The sequence below is a fragment of the Lemur catta genome, chromosome 10 (genome assembly GCF_020740605.2).
Source record: "Lemur catta isolate mLemCat1 chromosome 10, mLemCat1.pri, whole genome shotgun sequence".
In the NCBI taxonomy this organism is placed as follows: Eukaryota; Metazoa; Chordata; class Mammalia; order Primates; family Lemuridae; genus Lemur; species Lemur catta.
The window spans coordinates 76,136,945-76,157,772 of NC_059137.1; the positions used below are offsets into that span (position 1 = coordinate 76,136,945).

A 20,828-nucleotide genomic window follows, 5' to 3' on the forward strand; every position below is an offset into this window, starting at 1 on the left:
CTTTTAAATGTTAAGCATTATGCATAGACGTTACTCCTGCTGATTCAAGACCTAATTTTGAGAGTGTTGGCAGGAGGGAAGATTGATGAATGCAGACAGTTGATAAAAAATGCATTTAGACCCCAAAGCTCTCATTCCATAGGGATTCTAACATGGTTATACTACACAAATCTCAGAACATCAAGCTTAGACAAGTGTTACTTTAACTTATTGCAAAAATGAATAAGCAAGAAATAAAAACATATGCCCACACAAAAACATGTACAAGATTGTTCAAAGAAGCACTATTCATAATAGCCAAAAGGTGGAAATGACTCAAATGTTCAACAATTAATCAATGGATAAACAAAATGTGGCATATCTGTAAAATGGAATATTATTTGGCCATAAAAAGAAATGATGTTTGATACATACTACAACACAGATGAATCTTGAAAACATGCTAAGTGAAATAAGTCAGACACAAAAGGCAACATAATGTGTCATTTTGTTTTTATCAAATGTCCAGAATTGACAAATCTATAGAGACAGAAAGTAGATTAGTAGTAACATAGGGCAGAGGGGAATGCAAATATTGAAGGGCGAAGGCTCAGTGGAATAGGGTTTCTTTTTGGAGTGATGAAAATATTCCAAAATTGATTGTGGTGATGGATGCATAACACTGTGAATAAGCTAAAAGCCATTGACTTTTACATTTTTAATGGGTGAATTGTACAATAAGTTAATTATGTCTCAACAAAGGGTTTTAAAAAAATTCATAGAAGCTTTATTCATAATTGCCAAAATTAGAAGCATCCAAGATGTCCTTAAGTAGGTAAGTAAATTGTGCTGTATCCAGACCATGGAATATTATTTGCCACTGAAAAGAATGAGCTACCAAATCATGAAAAAACATGGAGGAAACCTAAATGCATATTTCTAAGTGAAAGAGGCCAATCTGAAAAGCCTGCATACTGTATGATTCCAACTATATGACATTCTGGAAGAGGCAAGACTATGGAGACAGTAAAGAGAACAGTGACTGTCAGGGGTGAGTGGGGAGGGAATGATGCAAAGGCAGAGCACAGAAACTATCCTGGGTGATACTACAGGGTGTCCCAAATGTCTCCATACAAAGGAAAAAAATTGTAATGAATATTTTGTAAATAAAGGTACATTTAGCTACAATTTCCCATTTTCCCTGTGTATGGTGACTTTTAGGACACCCTGTACAATAGTGGATATGTGTCATGATAATTTGTCAAGTCCCATAAAATGTACAACACCAAGAGTGAACCTTAATATAGACTCTGGACTTTGGGTGATAATGTGCCAATGTAGGTTCATCAGTTACAACAAATGCTCCATTCTGGTTTGGGATGTTAATAGTGGGCGAGGTTGTGCCTGTGTGGGGGTAGAGGGTATGTGGGAAATCTCTCTCTGGGAGGGGGTTCAGGGGAGGGGCATATTCACACCTAATGGGTGCTGTGCGCACCGTCTGGGGGATGGACACACTTGAAGCTCTGACTTGGGTGGGGCAAAGGCAATATATGTAACCTAAACATTTGTACCCCCAGAATATGCTGAAAAAAAAAAACCCAAAACAAAAAAAAGGAATCTCTGTAGTTTTCACTTACTTTTGCTGTGACCATAAAACTGCTCTAAAAATAAAGTCTATTTAAAAAAGGAAGAAAAAGAGGAGGAGAAGGAGGAGGAAATTGTCAATATCTCACGAGACCCAACTTCAGAGAGTTGGCATCAACTTTCTGAAGTGTCCCTGAGCGCACTCTCCCCTCCCTCCTAGCAGAAGAATGAATTGCTCTTTTCTCTATCTTCCCATTGTGCGTTATTCTAACTTCTTCTGTAGTTTTTTTGTATCACATTTTATTACAGTGTTTACAGGTCTCCCTTGCTGAGCTATGACCTGCCCGAGAGCAGAGGCAATGTCTTATTTTGTTGGTATTTCTTCAGTACTAGGAATACTACATAGTGGAGTTCAAGAAATGCTTGTTGTGTGAATGTATGAAGAACATTCTACAGCTACTGTTTTAATGCAGTTTTAAAGGATTTTGCCTCAGAATCTGTTCTTCAGGCTTTTGAGGGTCCTGAAAACAGCTGTCTCCAAGCGGCTTATCCCAGGGACAGTGGTCAGGACCTGAGTGAGCATTGAGGAAACTGAGAACATATGAGAATCCTAAACTAATAAGTAATCTATACTGAGTCTCTTCAAATAGTAGCATAATACTCTAGTTGAGCTTTTGGAAAACATTCTTCCTCAGAGACAATATAACCAAGTGTAGTGTGAAATTGGGGACCACACTTCTGTGAGGTGATGTAGGTCGATTTCGAGATGTCATGGGGTGGTGGTGAGAAGTCCTCACTCTCCCAAAGCCACCTCTGCCACCTCCCAACGGCTGCCTGAAATGTTCTGCTGAGAGTCCTCACGAGGCTTAGCGGTTAGATATGTGTAAAATGTGTGGAAGGTATTCCTGGGAGGGATGACATTTTAAACTTTTATTATTCATTATACCTTACTGGGAGTCATATGTAACAGAGTTCTTGAAAGCAGGTTTTAAGACAGGGATAGAAAAAATCTATAAAGATACCAGTGCTAACAGTGGGGAAAAAAAAAGTTAGCTAAGAGTTGAAACGGTACCTAAAATAACTTTTTTTTTTTAAAACTTTCTACATATGCCAGTATTTAATGGACAAAGATAATATTCTTAGCCACACAACTGCTTTAATTTTAGGACTAGGGCATACTTTTTAGAAATCACCTATTCATATTGTTTAAAACAGAAGCATTGAGAATGTAGGAGATTTATTAGAGCTCTGCTGCTCACTGTGTGATCTAGAGAAGTCACGTACCCTCTCTGAACTACAGTTTTATTCATTGATAAAATGAGCACAATAATACCTGCTCTGCTTACCTCACAGGGTGGTTGTGAAAATCCACTGAGATTGCTGGAAGTAAAATTCTTTGTAAATTAGACAAATTTATTTTTCATAATAGATGCTAGTGTAGAAAGGATGAGAGCTATGAAGCTGTCCCTCTCAGTGTCAATGGAGTTTATTACTGGTGGCGCACACACAAAACAGTTGTACCTTTTGTCTCTTGTTCCTTTAAATTTTGAAGAAGCTTCTACCAGGTTCAGAAAAGGAATCTTATCAGCATTTGGGGAAAAGACACTTTATTGAAACTTAGTTTTTAACTCCAGGCACACATATCCTTGTAAGGATATCTAGCCAAGGAATACCATTTTAAAAGATAAAACCTATTATTTGACCATCTTATCAAAGAATCATTAATTGATATCAGAAAATTGGGGAGGGCAGACACTCAGGGATGCTTTGCTAAGGAGCATGATGTGTCTGAGCAGTTATGACCCAAGTATCTGATTTGTTCCAGAGATCGCTTTGCAATTACAAATGCTGGGGGTAGGGAAACCTCTCCTCTGCATTTGTATAGCTCTTGAACTACGTAGGACTTAATACTAAAACTGCATTATGAGGTCAAGGTCAAGAGCACCCAACTTACAGATGTTTATGTCTCCTAGTTTCCAGAAGTAAATATTTATTAAATGAACTTGACTGAGGATGCCCATATCAAAGAGAGGAGGCAGCCTCACCTCTTGGCAGATTTTGCCCTCAAGGCAGGTTACCTGTTCCTGCATAATTGAGAGGGGATCCTGCCAGGCTTGAAGGCTGTCCTACCCCTTCAAAAGAGATCAAGTCACAGTGGTGGCCCATGGGTGTCAAATAAAGGGCTGCACAGTTTAAGAAAGACATGAGAACCTAGGAGACAGTTCAGAGGACAGCTGTCATCATGATAAAGAGTTTAGAAAAGAAGGTGTAGGAAAAGGGGTGGGCAGGGGGAGGGATATTGGGATTATTTAAACCTGACAAGAAGAGCCTGAATAAAGTGTGACAGGTAGTTGATATTTGGACATTCGCAGGGATGATTATATAGAGCAGATCTTTTCAAGCTTTTTTTTTTTGGTGCCAAGGCATTCTTAGGAAAAGATCACATTGACATGGGCCATAGGATAATCAGGTGAGGCTGCTCAAGACTAGGTTCTGCCCTGAGGCTTTGCCACTCCTAGGTCCCACCCTGCCAGGAAGGACTGAGGGAGTCAATAGCTTAGCGCACTGTGAGCCAGGCCTGGCTTGGGGGAGTCTCACACCTGTTAGGAAATTGCTGTAGAAGGCTGGGACTATTTGTATTTTAGATAGGATTAGAAAAAGTGTGGACAATATAATGAATGAGAGATTGAAATAAAAGGAGGAAATGATTGGTTCCTGGGTTTGAAAATACTGGATTGATTTGTCAGAAGATGGGTGTGTGTGCACTAGAGCCTGTCCCAAAAGTCTTCGTATAGTTTAAGCTTCACTAACTTCAGAATAACAAGTGCTATAAATTTACCCCCAAGATCGATTAAAGTTTTAATTATATACATGTATATTTTATACTTATTTTAGTTTTGTGCATGTTGAATAATGAATTATTAGTTTGAATTATTTGAGTCAGCCCTTCTGATTGGAAACAGTGAAGGCTGACTTTAAAACAAAAAATTTTCTTTTCAACATTCATAAAACAAAATAAGTATAAAAGAACTTTAGGTTTCATGTCTGGGTTAGTGTAAGGCAAAAGCGTCCTGTAGATAACATGGATTTGAGGACATGTGTGATCCTGAGAGTAGTGTATAAATGTCTGGGAAGAAGCAGAAATTCCAGGGAGTATTTCAGACTTTCTATGTCCAAGTCATGGGCTTGCACAGTAACAGGGGACTCAGGTAATATCTGGATGGCGGATGAAACCAACAGAAAATTTCACTGAGGCAAATATATGCTATAAAGAAGGGGTGGAGTTGGAAAACAGGATGGCAGGGGACGGCAGAGGGACCCAGAGGGCCCAGGAGGGGCAGAGGGATCTGCTGGGCTGGTGGGGGGAGGGGCTGTGCCACACCCTCCTCCTCTTGTCCCCTCACCACCCTCAGAAGCCCTCTGTGACTGCCCTGTGCTCTGTGATGCAGGCCTGGGACTGTATATGTGGCAGCCCAGGCACCCTCAGCTCTCAGTTGCTTCAGCAGCCTGGTCTTCAGCCATGGAGAACGTTCTCCATGTACTGAATAGCCACCCGGAGCTATGGTGGAGCTTACGCTCAGCCGCATTGAATTTAGACCCCCAGTTCACTTTTCTCGGTGGTTTGGGGTTACTCTTCCTCTACCTAACATACCCGGTGCTAGACTCCTTTTTATCAACCACCTGGGACAGTGAAGACAGTCCAAAGGTAGGGAGCACCCAAGAGAGATTCTTTGTTGCTGGTTCCCATCCCTAGTCCCACATTGCTAATGGAGTTTGGTGGCCTTAGAGACTGATAGGACGTCACTTTTCTAGGGAAAGAGGTCAGGCAGGGCTAGGGGTTCAGGAGGACTGAGGTTTCCACCTGAGGCTCACACCTGAGGTGTCTGGGTGTGGGGGGGGGGGCGGGGGGATTTCAGGATAAAAGCCCAACAGTGATTTTGTGGTCTTGGACTGGCATAGCTAGAAAGTGTGGGTTCTGTGAAGGAGAACAGGCTCTCCTGACACGCGATCTCGAGTCACACTCTCATGTCAGGTGTCACTCGACCAAGCCGTCCTTCCTGTTGGGCTGGTCAGGAGAGCAACGCCAAGAGCCTCCAAGCTCTGTCTCCAGGATACAGGGGCCTGTGAGGGCAGATGTGACTGCTGGCTTCTGAGTCTGTGTCCTCCTTGAGCACAGGACTTCTGAGAACATCAAGTGGGGATTTCACAGACAAAATCCTCCTGTGAATTTTTCAAAGAAGGAAAAATTGAAAATATTTGACAGTTTTAAAAATTGATAAAAGGAACAAATTTCTATTCCTTAAAACGGAGAGTCATGGATACTGAGTGTCTGCGCTTCCTGGAGAAGAGGAGGGAGAGAAGCGAGTCCCAGCCTCTCTCTCTTTTCCTTTTGTTCTCAGCCTCAGGGTGGAGGGCAGATAAAAAGGCCAGGTGGGATAAGGAGAGGTAAGATTCCCCTGTCTGACCTGAGCTCTCCAAGGTGGGCTTTCCTGTCCCTTCCTGACATCCCGGGCCACTCATCTCTGGGGATGTCAGTTGCCAGATAGTCTCTGTGGGAAAACAGCCCTCAGAGGAGGCTCACGGGAAGGCAATGGGACCTGAGACACTTCCCGGAGTCCCTGCTGTGTCCCTGTGTGGGCAGGAGGGAGGGATGGACCTGGGTACTGGGTGTTGCCCAACAGGTGGCCATGCAGGTGCGGAGGAAGGACTGCCGACGGGTTTGGAGTCAGAACTTCTGTCTCCTGACTGTGTGAGCACTTTCCCTTCCTGGTGCTCAGCTTCCTCTTTGAGGTAACCACTGAGGTCTGTGCTTCGTGTGGTGGGTCTGAGCATCATGTGGGATAATGTGTGTGAAAATGCTTTATAAATGAAGTCACATACACGGGCAGCCTTGTTAATATTCCTGTTGACCATTTGACCTTGTCTGCTGACTTTCGGGCTATCAGAGTTTGATATCCCAAGGTTCCCCCATAAAGGCACTCCTGGGCGGTCCTTATGCTTCTACCTTCCTCACGTGTCACCTCGTCTCCTCTTTCCCAGCTCGGAGGAGGATTAGCTGGAGGGAAGCGGAGGAGGAAAGGAAGATGCTTACCGTCCTCACCAGGTGAGTAATCTTTCCCCTTCTTCCCTGTTCCCTGTTCAAACATGTTCTGTGTATTTCAGGGATTCGGTGCCACCTGCCGCAGTCATGGGATGGGGTAGCCATGGGAACGGGTATGTGAACAAAGGCCTGGGGGAGATGCCAGAGTGTATCGTGAAGTAGAGAGTGGGGGCAAGGGGAGGGGGCAGCAAGCTTTGGGTGGCCCCATCCCCCTAGGCTAGCAGCCCCTCCCCCTTTCCTTGTGCTGGTCCTGGATGCAATTTTGTCCCTCCTGTCTCCTTTAGTGATGATGACATAATGAACTTTCATCATGTTTTATGTCTGGACCACCTCTGTGGCGTGTGTAATCGGGCAACTACTGAGATCATGAAAATGCTGCTCTGGGAGACCCTGGAAGATACAGCTTCATCTGTGTCACCTTCGGGGTTCACTGTTTCCCAGACAGCATCATCTTGCACTTTGCCCTCCAGCGGCTCAGCAAGCCCCCCAGGAGAATTAACACCTGCTTCTCTGCCCGAGCCTTCTCCACCTGCCGCTTCTATCTCTCGCCTGATCTGATGACCCCCTTACCTGCTTTCACCCACCCTCCCCACTGGGTGACTCCTCTGCCAGCAAAGCCTACCAGTCCCCACCCCAGCTGCTTGCCTTTCCTCCTCTCCCACCCCCTCAGAGCCCCCCAGGGCCATTCCTTCAACAATATAAATTGACAGTAAACTGTTTTTGTCAAGTGCTGGCCAGAGTTTTCTTACAAGGATTGGATAGATCAGAGTCAAGGACAGACAGCCCCAGAAGAGTGTGGCATTTAAGTACCAGCTATTTTGTCAGGAACATTCCCCATCCATGCCCCGCAGGGAGCCTGTGCCCCATCCAAGCCCCACCTGCAAGTATCAAGCTGGCCAAGTGCCTCCAGCTGCCCTACCGCTGCTGAAAACACTGTGTTCTGAGATGTGCCTCTGCTGTCTAGACAGAAAATGCTTCTGAAGCATTTCAAGGGAGGAAAATACCCTTCTCCAAAATAGTGCATTCCTTGTTGAGAATATTGATTCTCCTCATTGAAGATATTGATTCTCCTCAAAAATGTTCCAATAAGAGTGGTGTCTTTTTCGTGTACTGTGTCAGGGGCATAGGATTTGGGTAACCTAGAGCTTGTGTTTAGGGACAGGTAGGAGTTAGTTCAGCTCTTCCTATGGCCTATTTTGGCTTCTAAAAAACGACCAGTCCCTGGAGCTCTTGTTGAGGAGTGGAGATCATGTGCCCCCAAAGCCCCCTCCCTCCCTGATGAAGTGTGGGAAGATGGGCTCTGTCTCCTACCTCTTAGCTTTCCTCACTGCCGTCGCACGGCAGCCCCACCTGCCCCTCAGGTCCTTCAGAGCAGTGAGGAAGACAGGTCTTTCGTATCTGATGAGAGGATCAAAGACAGGAATATTTTTCATAAAATAGTGGCTTAATCATTTTTTTAGAAAAAGTTGTCAGTGACCAGAGGATGACACAGGTAGGTGCGGGCGTTTGGGGAGTTATTGCCGCAGTGGGTACTGTGCTGGTGGGGCAGGGTCTTAGGAACAGGGAAGATGCTGCCTAAGAATCCATACTCAGGTGTCACGTAAGCATACTTTGACCTCGATGTTGTGGTTTCCTTACTAGAAAGTCACCTTGGGGAAGTGGTTCCCCTCCCTGGGTATTTTTTCAGGCTGCCTGGATAGATGACATTTGCACAGCAAAAGGATCACCCAGGTATCAGGGGCAGGAATGTCACCCAGGCAGCTACTTACTTCCCAGAGTAAAATAAAGCTGAGAGCGAGGAAAAGATGCCTTAGAGTAGCGGGCAAGTAATAAAAAAACATAAAAGACAAAACTGAAGATGGGAAAGAATGCCCTCGCTGGTGGAACAGAGGTGTTTATGCCCCATTCTGCCCATATCATGACCCTGTCCTGCTCCCCCTTTCCCAGCCTGATCCAGACACCACTTCCTTGAGGGTGATCAGGGCACTGCAGGGCTTACTGATGCCATTTGGCGGAAGTGTACATGGGGCTGTTCTTTGGGTATTAAAGCAATATATGCAGGGGTGTTTTCAGGCATGGCAGCCCCTTCTTTAGGGAAGGTGACCTCAATGCTTCCTTCTATCTGTGCTTGATGACAACATGCAAGATCTTGTACTTAGTGTGTACAGTTCACCTATCAAGATGGAGGTGCCACCTTTGATCTTCATGGGCTTGGTGGAGCCATGGTAGATATCTCCCAGAACACCTGCAGCTCGTGATACACAGGGGAGCCCTGGACTGTGCACCAGGGTTACAGATATTTGGGGGCTCACTATGGACCTTTACAGAATGCTTTTTTTGGTGAAGACTACACACATATCCACCCTTAAAACAGGGGTCTGTAGAGGAGGCAACTCCACTTATATAGACCGGGACTCAAAAATGGGATGAGTTTCCTAGCAGGCACTTGAGGTAGTTTTCCCAGAAAAGTCTGTGAATGTGGAGTATCAAAACAAAAACAAAAAACAGATCTCCACTACATCCCCCTTACTCTGCTATACTTCTATTTTCTTGTCCAGAGTGATACCATTGACCCTGCAGTGTCTGAAGCTCAGGGTTGCTGAAAGAATGCAGAGTCTGGGGAGGCCCTGGGAAAGACAGAAGGTGGGATGGGGCCCAGGGGGAAGAACTTGTAGAGGTGGAGACTCAGTGGAGGACCCCAACATCCATGTGGATAGAGGAGCCAATAGCCTGGCCTCTCAATCCCTCCATCCTCCCATCTTAGGGTCCTTTACCTCCATTCCAGTTCAGTTACTGCCACACCTGGAGCTTACCATCAGGAACACCTCTGACATCTGTGATAATACAGCTGACATTTCGCCCTTTGACCTCATCCCCTATTCTTCTACCATATGCCCTCAGTTGGTCATTTTTTCAACTCCAGGTCATTAATTGTTCTACTTATCTATGCACCAAGTTCTTGTTTTAATTTCTCCCCTTAATCAAGGCAGATTTTAGGGTCTATCTGGTAGCCAATGTTTAAAAAGCTCCACTTCAAATAGGCCTCATCCAGTCCCCTTTAATTCTTCCCATTTGGCAAAATCCCATCTCTCTGCCTTTTCAAGAAACGGCTTCCTTTAAGTAACTGATCACTATTGGATTAAATCTCACAAATCTACCGGCACTGTGATAAAATTCGTGGTCAGCCCCAGCACTATCTGGAAATAATTCACTCATTCATTCCAATATAATTATCTGGTGCTTACTAACAATAAAACAAATAGAGTTTAGGTCACTTCTTTTTTTAGTGCACTCTCTCCCATGCTGCTCAAATCTATTTCAAACCTTCTGCACTTTGCTCAAACTTAGGCCACCTTCACTTGCTTAGCAGATGTAGTGGACTCACCATTTACAGAGGACCTAGAAGCCATTAGATGGGAATTTTTCATCAAAAAATGTTAAAGAAACTTTCCTTCTTTCCTTCTGTTATATAGAAAGAGATTTCTTTCTAAGATTTCTATCCTCAAAGAAATTACATTACCTAAAATGTCTTTACTGAGAGATAGCTAAAACCTAGTCTTTTTTTTTTTTTTTTTTTAAGACAGAGTTGCACTCTGTTGCAGGAGCCAGAGTGCCATGGCATCATCATAGATCACAGCAACCTCAAACTCCTGGGCTCAAGCAGTCCTCCCACTTCAGCCTCCTGAGTATCTGGGACTATAGGTGTGTGCCACCACACCAGGACATAACACCTAGTCTTGATGGACTGATCCACCCTTGCCAGCTCTCCTTATTGCCCCCTCCCCTCTCCTCATGGGGCACTCAACATCTTTTATTTTGTAAAACTTTTAATTACAAAAATGTTTAAACATACACAAGAGCAGATAGAACAGTATAACTCCCGATGTACCCATCAACTAACTTTTGTGATTACCATGTGTGATGCATCCCATCTTTTATAGGATGATTAAAGTGTAAAAGTCCATTTAAACATCTTGCCATCTATCTCTCAGAAGAGCATATGCCATGTGCCCTATGTCAGTGCTCTCACATTCCTTTGATGTTTATCACATGAGGATCACACTATCCACAACAGTTGTCCACAGCATTTGTGAAACACACTGAGCTTTACTGGCTCTGGCAACCAGCTCTGCTCTGCCTTGTAGTCAACCCCGAGAAATCATTTGGATTCCTCTGCCAACTTCATATAAGCCATAATCTTTACGGAACAGATTCAGTGCATAATATTGCAGTCCCTTAATCACATAGTAAGTAGAACATGAAAAAAGTACAAAAGTAGAAAACTTTATTAATACATGCTGATAAAAATTTGAGATTGCTATATAAATGTTTTCAAATATTTAGAAGAAAACAACTTTTTTCTGTCACACATTTAAAATGAGTTATTGTGTTTCCAGTTAAATACAGTAGATCAAATATACTTGATTATCCCCTCTCCTTCCCAAAATGTCATTAAAAGTAAAGGATTATAAGAAAAAATGCTCAACATCATTAAGCATCAGGGGAATACAAATCAAAACCACTATTAAATATCAGTTCATACCCACTAGGATGGGTACAATCAAAAATTCAGATAAGTGTTTGGGAGAAAGTGGAGAAATTGGAAGCCTCATATACTGCTGGTGGGAATATAAAATGGTGTGGCTGTTTTGGAAAACAGTCTGGCAGTTCCTCAAATGTTAAACAGGGTTGGCATATAACCCAGCAATTCCTCTCCTAGGTATATACCCAAGAGAAATGAAAACATATGTCCAAATAGAAACTTGCACACAAATGCTCATAGCAGCATTATTCATAATAGTCAAAAGGTGGAAACAACTCAAATGTCCATCAACTGATGAATGGATAAACAAATGTGGTATATCCATACAATGGAATATTATTCAGCCATGAAAAATAAAGTATTAGTACAGGCTACAGCATGGATGAACCTTGAAAACATTATGCTAAGTGAAAGAAGCCAGAAGCAAATGACCACATGTCATTTCATTCTCATGAAATGCTCTGAATAGGGAAATCTATAGTGACAGAAAATATATTAGTGGCTGCTCAGGGCGTGGGGAATGAAGGGCAGAAGGGGTGATAGCTAAAGGTTATGGGATTTCTTTCTGAAGTCATGAAAATATTATAAAATTGGCTTTGGTGATGGATGTACAACTATGATATACTAAAAATCAATGAATTATACACATTAAATGGGTGAAGTGTGTGATACGTGAACTGTATTTCAATAAAACTGTTTAAAAACTAAAGGATTTTTTTTTTAAAAATTAAGTGCTTGAGGATGACAAGGGCAGGAGAGGATACAACAGAAGAGTTCAACACATTTTTGGAAGATGGAAACCCAGGTAACTGACTTAGCAAAGCAGATGAAACACCTGCAAACCAGTTCACATCAAGAAACCCCAGAAAACAAATGACACAGTGGCACCAAATAAGAATTAGGGATTACTTGCTATAAATATGGTTCTTTGAAATTTCGGTCCTTGTTTTGCTTTACATTGTGTATAATTAAAAAAAATTCGGGAGGGGTGCTCTTTTCCTGTATTTCGGAAAACTCTGTTGAAATGTTAGCATGCTTCAAATGTGGAAAGAGGATCCCAGGTTCCTCCCTGGGACAGAACCTGAGACCACTGTTTTAAAGTTGGCATTGCACGCTACTGGGGTCTGGGTGTGGTGTCGCAAATGTGGGAATCAAAGCCAAAAATCTCAAACGTTATGAAAAACTAAAGACAACACAACCAATGGTCCATTTTTAAAATGTATTAATTTGAAAGTAATTAAACTTGTAGACAAGTTGCATGGAATGAGTGGATTAATAAAATGTCGTATATGTATACCATGGAGTACTACTCAGCCATAAAAGTATGAATTAATGCTTTTTGCAGCAATTTGGAAGGAATTGGAGACCATTATCCTAAGGGACATATCTGAAGAATGGAAATACAAACACCACATATATCATATACTCTCTAATACATTGGAATTAACCAATGACACACAGAGGGAAGTAAAAGTCATTGGAAATCAAATGGGGGGAGAGGGGGAGCAGAAGGGAAAAACCCCACCTATTGGGTACAATGAACACTATGTGATGGGCACATTTATACCCCTGACTCAAGCCATGTATCAAAAACATCTATACCTCCTTAATATTTTGAAATATAAATAAATAAATATGAAGATAGGCAAAGAAAGGAGCTGTCATTACTGTTAAACCCTCACCATATAGAAGGGAAAGGAAAGGATCGGGTGTCTGGGGTCAAAGCAGATTCATCAGACTCAGTGAGGAAGTGTAGGCAAGCAATGTAAGGAAATGACACAGGGCTTCATTTCAGTAGTGTATAATCTAAATAAGGGTGCTTTAAGGGTTATAACTGTTAAATGACTGGCTAACATGGGGAGAGAAAACAAATACATATACATCATTAACAAAAGTGATATCATTGTTTTAAACAGTATAGAGGAATTATGGTGAAAAGTTAGAAAGTAGATGGGGAAAAAATTGTAAAACTTTTCATGGAGGAAATAAGCATAGGTGTGATTCAAAACACAAGGCATTGCGAAATATAATTTCACTTGTGCTCCTTAGAGGTTACATTATGCTAAAGAGAAGTCTGCTCCCTAAATAAGGATGAGTTTGGTTGTGTGGGTTCTGGTTCGGCACAATTGTTCTTTAAAACTGATGTAGAATTAAAAAATGTTAGGAAGGGAAGAGAGCGTTTGGTAGAGAGAACAAAGAGGGAGCAGTAGGGTAGAATGCTATATGGGTAAAGGTGGCTAGATTTGAGAGCCCTTAGGGGCAGAATAGCCTAAAAGGGATTTGGAGAGAAAAAAAGTTTTTCAAGTTTTTGCCATGGATATGTTTCCATTGCCTTGTTTCCCTCTTCATAGTACAGGCTACTCTGCCCTCTAATGATTTTTGGCAAAAATAGATCCTTTTGAGGAATTGTAGGAGGGTGGGCTGCTGCTGAGTATATTTCTCGTTTTGTACAGGTAAACAACTACTGTGTGTGTATGGAAAGCTGTAGTTCAGGACAGAGTAGATCTTTCAAAGATTATATAGGATCTGAAGAAAGATCACCAAGCAGTAACAGGTAGAATAAATAGAAAGTTTCATTAAGGTAAATATAAGAAATAGTGAAAGGGTGGAGTTAGAGGTTAGGGTGGAGGGATCTAACGGGTCCCGGGGGATAGGCAGATCAGCTGGGCTGGATGGTGGGAGAAAAAACTGTGGGTTCATCTCACGTGTTTTTTTTTTATTTCAGCATATTATGGGGGTACAAATGTTTAGGTTACATATATTGCCTTTGCCCCACCTGAGTCAGAGCTTCAAGCCTGTCCATCCCCCAGACAGTGTGCCCTGCACCCCATCTCATATATGTTGTCCCCTCCCCCACCCTTAAGAGCCTCTGGTGTTTATGCTAAAGCTCTGTGATGTGGGCCTGGAACTCTGGTTTAGAATATGCACTCAGTGCTTAGCATCTAATGATATGGACAACCTTTGTCTGAGGAGCCATATTGCACCATGGCTGATCTGCTTGACTTTGTGGGTATTTCTAACCTCACCTTCCTGTGTGGGGTGGGGGTCTTCCTTCTGTCTCTCTGGTACCTAGAGAAGAATCTATGTTTCCCAATATTTTGGAAACAGAGAGACATTAATCAGGTAAGTAAAGCAGAGTTGCTCAGAGATTTTAGATCTTTTTTCTTTTCTAATATATGCATTTAATGCTATAAATTTCCCTCTAAGTACTGCTTTTCCTGCGTCCACAAATTTTGATAAGTTGTATTTTCATTTTCATTTAGTTTAAAATATTTAAAAATTTATCTTGATACTTCTTCAACCAATGTATTGTAGAGTATTTTGTAATTTCCAAGTATTTTTGGATTTTCTAGCTGTTGTTCTGTTATGTACTTAGGGTTTTATTCCATTGTGGTCTGAGAGCAGACATTGTATGATGCCTATTCTTTTATATTTGTTAAGGTGTGTTTTCTGGCCCAGAATGTGATCTATCTTTGTTAATGTTCCATGTGAGCTTGAACAGAATATGTATTCTGCTGTTGTTGGATGAAGGTAATTTCATACATATCAATTGGATCAAGTTGATTGATAGTGCTATTCTGATCCACTATATCCTTATTGATTTTATGCCTGCTAGATCTGTCAATTACTGATAGAGATGTTGAAATCTCTAACAATAATAGTGGATTCATCTATTTCTCTTGCAGTTCTGCCAGTTTTTGCCTCATATATTTTGACACTCTGCTGTTGGATGTATACACGTTAAAGATTGTTACAGCTTCTTGGAGAACCGACCCCTTTGTTATTATTTAACGCTTGTCTTTAGCCCTATAATTTTCCTTGTTTTAAAATTTGTTTTGTCTTAAATTAATGTAGCTACTCTTGTTTTCTTTTGATTAGTGTTAGCATGGCACAGTTTTTCCATCATCGTACTTTTAATCTATCTGTGTCTTTAAATTTAAAATGAGTATCTTGTAGAAAACATATAGTTGGGTCTTGTTTTTTATTCATTCTGACAGACTGTCTTTTAATTGGGGAATCTAGGCAATTCACATTTAAAGTGAATTTTAAAACATAGTTGGATTAATATCTACCATTTCTGCAATTGTTTACTATTCATTGCACCTATTCTTTTTTTTTCTCCCCCTTTTTTCTGCCTTTTGTGGTTTTAAACAAGAATTTTATGCTATTTATTTTTTATTGAGATGATATTTTATTTTACATATATTTTTAGAGATAGGATCTTGCTCTGTCACCCAGGCTAGAGTGCTGTGATATAATCGTAGCTCACTGCAGCCTTGAACTGCTGGGCTCAAGCAATTCTCCCACCTCAAGCTCTTGAGTAGCTGGGACTACAGGTTTGTGCCATAATGCATGGCTAATTTATATTTTTAGAGACTGGTCTTGCTATGTTTCCCAGGCTGGTATCAAACTCCTGGCCTCAAGTGATCCACCTGCTTGAGGATCCGGAGTAGCTGGGACTGCAGGCACAAGCCACCGTGCCTGGCTATTTTATTTTTAATTGTTATGTTTAAGGTGTACAAAATGATGTTTTGATATAATTGTACGTAGTGAAATGGTTACTACAGCCAAATCAATTAACATAGACATCATCTCACATATTACTTTTTTGTGTGATAAGAGCATCTAAAATCTACCCTATTAGCAAGTTTCCAGTATACAATACGACATTGTTAACTATAGTCCTCATGCTGTACATTGTTAGACATTTAGATTTATTTATCCCACATAATTACAACTTTGTACCTATATTTTCCCATTTCTTTCCCCTACCCCTCTGCCCCTGGTAACTACTGTTCTACTCTGTTTCTATGTATTCAACATTTTTTTTAAGATTCCACATATTAGTGAGATCATGCAGTATTTTTCTTTCAGTGTCTGATTCATTTCATTTAGCACAATGACCTCCAGGTTCATCCATGTTGTTGCAAAGGGCAGGATATCCTATTTTTTTTTTTTTAAGGCTGATACATATCTCATAATTTCTTTATCCATTCATTCAATGAACACTTAGGTTGTTTTTCAACCTTGGTTATTGTGAATAATCCTGCAATGAACATGGGAGTGTAAATATCTCTACAAGGTACTGATTTTATATCCTTTGGATACACATAAAGTATATTTTGTCTGATATAAGTATAGCTACTCCTGCTATCTTTTGGTTACCATTTGCATGGAATATCTTTTTCCATCCCTTCACTTTCAGTCTATGTGTGTTCTTAAAGCTGAAGTTGAATCTCGTTTTTTTTTTTTTAATCATTCAACCACTCTATGTCTTTTGATGGAAGAATTTAATCCATTTACATTTAAATTAATTATTACTATATAATGATCTACTATTGCCATTTTGTTAATTGTTTTCTGTTGTATAGTGCTCCTTTGTAACTCTCACCATCTTCCTTTATGATTTGGTGATTTTTAAAAATAAGCATTTTATATGATTCAATTTTCTCTTCTCTTTTATCTTATACATTATATTTCTTTTAAAAAATTTTGATGGTTGCCCTAGTTTGTAATATATGTTTACAACTAATTATACTGAACTTACAAATAATACCATATTGTTTTGCCGCATAGTAGTGAAGGTATGTTATAATAAAGTTTTCCCAATTCCTCCCTCCTGTCCCTTATAACATTGTTATCATTCATTTCACTTATCTATATACTGTAATCACTCAACATGTTTCTGTTTCTGTTATTATGTTAATTAAGAATAAGAAAAATAAAAGTTTTATCTTACCTTCATTTATTCCTTTGCTGGTGCTTTTTCATTTTTTATATATAGGTCTGAATTATCACTTTCCTTCTCCTTGAAGAGCTCCTTTTAACATTTCTTGCAGGGCAGGTCTGCTGGTGATGAATTCCCTTTGTGTGTTTTTGTTTTTGTTTGTTACAGAAAGTTTTTATTTCTCCTTCACTTTTGAAGGACAATTTTGTTGGATATAGGTTTCTAAGTCAGTGTTATCCTTTTTTTTCTATCAATGCCTTAAATATTTCACTTCACTCTTCTTGCTTGCATTGTTTATAGTAAGAAGTCTATAATGCTTATTTTTGTTCCCCTATAAGTAAGGTGTTTTTTCTCCTCTGGAGTCTTTCAATATTTTTTTTTATTTGGTTTCCTTCAGTTTGAGTATGATATGCCTAGCTTATCATAAATAAAAATCTTATCCTGCTTGGTGTTATCTGAGCTTCCATGATCTATGGTTAATTTATCATTAATTTTGGAAAATTCTTGGCTATTATTACTTCAAATGTTTCCTTTGTTTCATTCTCTCTTTTCTTTCTGGTATTCCAATTACATGTATGTTACATATTTTGAAACTATCTGAAAATTCTTGAATAATCTGGGTTTCAAAAATTGTTAATTCTTTTTCTCTTTGCATTTCTGTTTGACAAGTATCTATTGACACATATTCAAACTCATTTTTCCTCCCTTGGCCATATGTAGTCTACTGATGAGCCTAGTAAAGGTATTTTTCATTTTTGTTATGATGCTTTTTATTTCTAACATTTCCTTTTGATTCTTTCTTAGACTTTCCATCTCTCTGTTTACATTCCTCATCTATTCTTGCATGTTGCCTACTTTTTCCATTAGAACCCTTAACACATTTATCATAGTTTTTAAAATTCCATATATGATAATTTCAAAATTGGTGCCACATATGAGTACAGATCTGATGCTTGTTTTGCCTATTCTATTCAGACATTTTTTCTTGTCTTTTAGCATGACTTAGGATTTTTTTGTTGAAAGCAAGACACAACGTATTGGGTAATAAGAACTGAGGTAAATAGGCTAGAATTTATGTTAATCTGTCTAGGAGTTGTTTGCTGTAGTTGTACATAACAAAGCCTTCAATTTTCTTTAGTGTCCTTGTTTTTATTCCCCCTGGTATCATGCATTTTGCCTAAGATCATCTTCTTAAGTATAGCCTACACTCTGAAGCTCTTTCAACTATCATCCCTTGTTACCATACTGAAGCTCGGTTAATGTGGTGGTAAGGTGTCTGCGAGGTGATATGATTAAACCTCAGTCTTTTAGTAGGCCTATGTCCCTGGGCTGTGATGTTCACAAGTGTTTCTAAGCTTTTTCCCTCTCCCCTTAGGTTAATTCAGGAAGGTTAGAGGGAGCTAGAGTTGGGTAACTGCCCTTCCTTCATGTGGGATAAGGCTCTGGTTGTATTTTCCCCTGATGAGTGAGCTTCTGCTATGAAGAAAACTCAGGGTATATTTCAAAATGGTTACCTTTCCCTTTTCCCCTGCCAGAAGCATGAGGGTTTTCTCATGGCTCTTCACTGTGAGTACTTGATCGAACTGCTAGCGGTAAAACCCATGAAAATATGGGGGATCCCCTCAAGACTGTGACCCCAGGAATTTTCTTACTCTCAGGCTAGCTCACACACATCCTCTAGAAATTCATCAAAGTGTCCATTTAAGTGTTCCTACCAGTTTATGCCTCAATAGCTTCTGCTCCAGGTAAGCTGATCTCTACTATGACTCTCTTTATTTACCCCTTCTGAAGATTGTGGGGAATGGTTTGCTCTGTGACCTCAATTCTCTGGTGGCTCCAAGAAATGGCATTTTCAGTTTGTTCAGCTTTTTTCTTCTTCTAAAGATGACTGTAGAGACTTCCAATCTCTTTCAATGTCAGAGCTGGAACTAGAAGTCACCCCTCAGAGGATGATTCCTTATTTTCCTGTTCCTCTTCCCACATTTCTCAATGAGTTTGATTGGCTTAAAGAGATGCCTGAGATGGGAAGTCTGAAAAGAAGATAGAACATCACTCTTCTAGGGGAAGAAGTTGGGCAGGGCTAGGGTTTCAGGAGGAGTAACTAAGGTTTCCACCTCAGGCTCACAGGCTACCTGTCTGGGTGTGGTCGGGGGTTCCAGGATAAATCCCCAAACACAGTGATTTTGTGATCCTGGATTGGTATATTTAGAAAGTGTGGGTTCTCTGAAGGAGAACAGGCTCTCCTGACACTTGATCTCAAGTCATATTCCCATGTCAGGTGTCATTCGACCAAGCCTTCCTTTGTGTTAGGCTGATCAGGAGAGCTACGTTGAGAGCCTCCAAGCTCTGTCCCCAGGATATGGGGTCCTGTGAGGGCAGATGTGACTGTTGGCTTCTGATTCTGTGTCGTCCTTGAGCACAGGACTTCTGAGAACATGAAGTGTGGATTTCATAGAAAAAAAATCCTCCTCTGAGTTTGTCAAAGAAGGAAAAATTGGAAATATTTTATCACTTTTAAAAATTGATAAAAGGAACAAATTTCTATTCATTAAAATCGAGAGTCATGTTATTCATGGATAATGAGCATCTGTGCTTCCTAGAGAGAAGAGTGAGAGAAGCAAGACCCAGCCTCTCATTCTTTTCTTTTTGTTCTCCATATCAGCGCAGAGCGAAGAGGAGAAGGAAAAGTGGGACACAGAAAGGTAAGGTTCTGCCTATCTGACCTGAGCTCTCCAAGGGTGGGCCTTCCTGTTCCTTCTATGAGGTCCCAAGTCCCTGATCTCTGAGGATGTCAGTTGCTAGATAGTCTCTCTGGGAAAATAGAGCCCTCAGAGGAGGCTCATGGCAAGGCAATGGGACCTGAGACACTTCTCAGAGTCCCTGCTCTGCCCATATGTGGGCATGAAGGAGTGAGGGACCTGGGCAATGGGTGTTGCCCAATAGGTGGCCATGGGAAATGTTGAGGAAGGACTACTGATTGGTCTGGAGTCAGAACTTCTGTCTCCTGACTTTGTGTAAGTACTTGGACTTCCTGGGTGTTCAGCTTTCTCTTTTAGGTAGTCACTGATGTTTGTGTTTCATGTGGTGTTTTTGAGCATCATGTGGGATAATGCATGTGAAAATACTTTATAAATAAGGCCATATACACATTGAACCTTGTTAATATCGTCAATGATGATTTGACCCTTTCTCCTGATTCTTGAGACTCCCCAAGACCAATCTAACAAAGATACCATTGAGGGATATTGTATTCAACTCCTGTAAGATCTCTCTGCTTCTGACTCCATCACTGTCTTGTAACATGTTCTCCTATCTTTCCAGGTTGGAGAGATTGCCAGAGTAAAGTAGAGGAGGCAAGGAAACTGCTTTTTCTTCTGCAAAGGTGACTCAATATTGTCCTTCTTTCCTGCACCCCTCTTTTTAGTAGAATCTGTACAATTCCAGGACCTCATTAAAGGCTAGGGTTGATAATGAGATGGAAAATCCACAGTGAAAGCCTGTGGAGAGAGGGATAAAAGGTATATTGTGGGATCAGGGAAGTGGGAGCATATAAAAGGACAGTATGCATTGGGTGGCCCTTGCTTTGCCAGACCTGCCGAGGTCACATACATTTGTTTTGGTCTGGCTGCAGCTTTGTACCCCTTGTCTTCTACAGCCCCTCAGGCCAGCATCAAGATACCATCTGCTTCCGTCAACTGTTATGCCCAGACTCACTCTGTGAGGTGTGTAATAGAACAACTGCCGAGGTCAAGCGACTGCTGTTCCAGGAGTCTCCAGAAGATGCTGCTCCCTCTGTGTCCTCTTTGGCTTCCACAGCAACTGGAAAATCAACACCAGTCCCTCTTCCTGAGCCTTCCCCACCGCCCGTCTCCATTCTCTCACCTGACCTGATG

General features: G+C 41.0%; 1 long non-coding RNA gene across 1 annotated transcript; it reads left to right on the top strand.

The window, feature by feature from the left end:
* Nucleotides 1-6,619: 6,619 nt before the first annotated feature.
* Nucleotides 6,620-20,274, top strand: LOC123646116. The gene is made up of 3 exons (XR_006737796.1): nt 6,620-6,667; nt 19,603-19,637; nt 20,257-20,274. It is a non-coding gene; the product is annotated as an uncharacterized LOC123646116 (long non-coding RNA).
* Nucleotides 20,275-20,828: the final 554 nt, after the last annotated feature.